The sequence below is a fragment of the Artemia franciscana genome, unplaced genomic scaffold (genome assembly GCF_032884065.1).
Source record: "Artemia franciscana unplaced genomic scaffold, ASM3288406v1 PGA_scaffold_168, whole genome shotgun sequence".
In the NCBI taxonomy this organism is placed as follows: Eukaryota; Metazoa; Arthropoda; class Branchiopoda; order Anostraca; family Artemiidae; genus Artemia; species Artemia franciscana.
The window spans coordinates 729,821-734,564 of NW_027062638.1; positions in this window are offsets into that span (position 1 = coordinate 729,821).

The following is a 4,744-nucleotide window of genomic DNA, read 5'->3' on the forward strand; positions in this document are numbered from 1 at the left end:
AAACTGGATGGGAAGAATAGAAACCTGTCTAAGATACTTGACTAACATAACCGGACCAGATCTGCTCTCTTTGGTGGAATTGGGGGGGGGGGGGCTAATTTGAAAATTGAGGTATTTGTAACTTACGAAAGGGTGACCAGATCTTAATGAAATTTGATATTTAGAGATATCTTGTGCTTTAAAGTTCTAATTTTAAATTCCTGTGACATTGGGGGGACTTGGAGGGGGAAACCGGAATTCTTGGAAAACGTGAAAATTGGGGTATTTTTATCTTACGAATAGATGATCGGATCTTAATGAAATTTGATTTTTAGAAGGAATTCATTTCTCAGAGCTCTTATTTCAAATCCTTATTTCAAACATATCTAAGATATGTGACTGACATAACTGGACCGGATCTGCTCTCTTTGGTGGAATTGGGGGGGGGGGGGGTAATTTTGAAAATTGAGGTATTTGTAACTTACGAAAGGGTGACCAGATCTTAATGAAATTTGATATTTAGAAGGATCTTGTGCTTTCCAGTTCTAATTTCAAATTCCCACCAGATCCTGTGACATTCGGGGGAGTTGGAGGGGGAAACCGGAATTCTTGGAAAACATGAAAATAGGGGTATTTTTATCTTACGAGTAGATGATCGGATCGTAATGAAATTTGATTTTTAAAAGGAATTCATGTCTCAGAGCTCTTATTTCAAATCCTGACCAGATCTTTTGACATTGGGGGGAGTTTGAGGGGGAAATCTTGGAAAAACACTTGGAGTGGAGGAATCGGGATGAAGCTTGGTGGATAGAATAAACAAATTTCCTTGATACGTGATTGACAGAATCGTACTGGATTCGCTATCTTTGGGGGGGGGAGGGGGGAGGGGTTCAGTGATTTGGCGAGTTTGGTGCTTCTGGACGTGCTTGGACGATGAAAATTGGTAGGCGTGTCAGGTAGCTGCATAATTTGACTTGATAAAGTCGTTTTCCCAGATTCGACCATTTGGGGGGCTAAATGTAGAGGAAAAATCAGAAACAATTAGGTATTTATAACTTACGAGTGGGTGATCGGATCTTAATGAATTTTGATATTTAGAAGGACATCGTGACTCAGAGCTCTTATTTTAAATCCTGACCGGCATTAAGCCTCTTATTTTCCCTTTTAAATCAATCTATTGATTCATAGAATTTTGTTAGAGCTCATACCATGTGATCTCTTGGCTCTTAGCTCTTCTCGCCTCGTCACAAGTGCCATATGAGGCCTTAGCTCTTGTCTTTATTTTGCCGCTGGGTGTCTTGGACTGTAAGCGCAATGCTGTATTACATAATTGCAGCTTGTGTATTAGCTTCCAGATCATAGCCACTTACTTTGATATGAAACTAGGCTTCCTTAACAACAGGGAACTGAGTTTCTTCGATACTCCTCTTCCGACTCCCGTTCCAATAACTTTCCCTTCTTCTACTGTTCTGACTACTCCCAATTCTACTGCTCTTCCTACTGATATTTCTTCCTCCTATTGCTAGTACTGCAATCGCGATTCCTATTTCAATCGCTGCCACTACTACTACTGCTTCTCCTATTACTACTACTGCAATCCCAGCTTCTTTTTCTACAACTGCAATTACTACTAATGCTCCTACTACTCCCATTTCAACAGCTATTCCTACAGCACCAGCAACTACTATTACAATTCCACTACTTCTATTCCTACTACTAGCCCAACTCCTAATGCTCTGGCTACTTCTATTCTTAGTACTGCTCCGCTTACCACTCCTCGTGCCCTCATGCTCTCACAGGACCCGAGATCGTCCTTCTTCATATATGGTAAAATAAAGAATTAGAAACAAATTGAGATTCTCTAGATAAAGACCTTTTAAGAACATATGATCTTGTAATGTTATCTAAACTACAAAGAACTCGACAAGACATACACATTGCTTTGAATATCCTTAGGAACAGCCTAGAAATTCCTGAACCGGGTGGGCTGTTTGGATCCTCTGGTAACAAGTTTTTTTGTTTTTTACCCTTTTTTAGTTTTTTCTACTTTTTTAAGTTTTCTTTTTCTTCTTTATTTTTTAGTTTTACTTTTTTTATTTTTTTATTTTTTAGTTTTTCTTTTTTTAGTTTCTTCTTTTTTTCTTTTTTTTTGTTTTTTAGTTTTTTACCTTTTATTTTTTTTGTTTTTTCTTCTTTTTTAGTTTTCGTTTTCTTCTTTATTTATTTTTTTTGCTTAGGTTGTATGTAAATTTTGTAATTTTTTTTTAATAAGTTGTATGTTTGTGTTTTTGTCCGCGTATGACGTCATTATAAGTATATAAGGCTTTATATATGACGTCAAAGGCTTTTGTATATGACGTCATTATAAGTATATAAGGGGGCGATTTAAAGAGAAATTTCAGTATAAATCCTACAATGTCGAAAGAAACAGCCGAGGAAGCTGCTCAAAGAGTTAATTCAAAAAGAAATTTTAGTATAAATCCTACAATGGTAGAAGAAACAGCCAAGGAAGCTGCTCAAAGAGTTAATGCCAAAAGGCTTGCGGCAAATAGAGAAATAGAAAAGAAAGCGTGCCGAGGAATCACAAGAATAGCGTGAAAATAGGCTTGCGTCTCAAAGAGAATTTACCAAAAAAATCGTGCCGAGGAATCACAAGAACGACGTGAAAATAGGCTCGCGGCTAAAAGAGAAATTACCAAAAAATCATGCCGAGGAATCACAAGAACAACGTGAAAACAGGCTTGAGGCTCAAAGAGATAAGGTGCCGAGGAATCACAAGAGCAACTTGATAATTATCACCTGGCATTCAGGTACAGCCCAGTCGATGATTATAGCTTGAGTAGATGTCTTCAAATCGGGTCTATGTCAAAGGCCTTGAAATTTAATGGTGAAAAAATGGGAATGTGTTACGCTTCAGGAAAAGTTAAACTTTCTCAACTGGCTGCACCACCAGAGCCATTGACGACTTTGCTTACTGGGACTACGTCAGAGTCTAAGCGTTTTTTTTTTGTTAAACATCAGAAAATATAATTGAAAATATAACTGAAAATATAACTCACGTTTCCGAATGACGTCGTTTGGTGCCCAAATAGAAAATCGAGGTAAATTTATCCATACTTTCAAAGTAAAAGGGCAAATTTATCATAGAACAGGGTCTCTTCTACCATTCTCAGGTGAGAATCATGAATTTTTACAACTGTACTTCATCAGTGATAGCACTTCTGAATTAAATGCACGTTGCGAAATTTCTCCCGACGTTGAAAGGTCTATCGTTTCCCAATTGCCACATCTTTTCCACGAAAAAAATGATTTAGTGCGCCTGTTCAAAATAGCAATCGATGTGATGCCTACTGATACGCATAAAATTGTTATTTCCGCTGACAAAACGCCTATTGGCGAACTTATGCGAAGATACAATGCTCCAACTATCGACGAAGCGGCAATGGTTATGGTCGGTGATCAGGTTTTACCTCGAGATATTTTATATATATATATATATATATATATATATATATATATATATATATATATATATATATATATATATATATATATATATATATATATATATATATATATATATATATATATATATATATATATATATATATATATATATATATATATATATATATATATATATATATATATATATATATATATATCTTCTATCTATCTATCTATATATATAAAAATAAGTTGTCTGTCTGTGTGTCTGTCTGTCTGTCAGGTGACGTCATGTTTCTGTGTTGACTGACGTCATGAAGTTAGTTGTCGTCATTTTTGCTTTGACGGTGACGTCATCTATATATATAAAAATATCATTTTTGCTTTGACGGTGACGTCATTCAAGATATTTAAGACATATATTCACGTAGAAATCTATTAATGTTTAAGTTTAAAATGACTGATGAACTTACAATGGCAAAAGCCGATGAAGATGCTCAAAGAGTCTATGCCAAAAAACTTGCTGCTGATAGAGAAAGTCAGAAAAGAAAGCGTGCCGAGGAATCAAAAGAACAGCAAGGAAACAGGCTTGAGGCTGATAGAGAAAGAAAGAACAGAAAGCGTGCCGAGGAATCAAAAGAACAGCAAGGAAACAGGCTTGAGGCTGATAGAGAAAGAAAGAACAGAAAGCGTGCCGAGGAATCAAAAGAACAGCAAGGAAACAGGCTTGAGGCTGATAGAGAAAGAAAGAACAGAAAGCGTGCCGAGGAACTACCAGAGCAACGCGGAAGCAGACTTGCTGCTAAAAGAGAAAGTGAAAAAAGAAGGCGTGCCGAGGAATTACAAGAACAGCAAGAAATCAGGCTTGCTGCTGATAGAGAAAGTAAGAAAAGAAAGCGTGCCGAGGAATCACAAGAACAGCAAGAAATCAGGCTTGCTGCTGATAGAGAAAGTAAGAAAAGAAAGCGTTCCGAGGAATCAGAGCAACCTGAAAGTTATCGCCTGGCATTCAGGTACAACCCAGTCGATGATTATAGCTTGAGTAGATGTGTTCAAATCGGGACAATGTCTAAAATTTGTCCCTATTGCAAGGCCTTGAAATTCAATGGTGAATCAATGGGAATGTGTTGCGCCTCAGGAAAAGTTAAACTTCCTCTATTGGCTGCACCACCAGAGCCATTGAAGACTTTCCTTACTGGAACTACGTCAGAATCTAAGCGTTTTTTGTCAAAATTCAGAAAATACAACTCATGTTTCCAAATGACGTCGTTTGGAGCCCAAATCGAAAATCCAGATCAATTTATGTCTACTTTCAAAG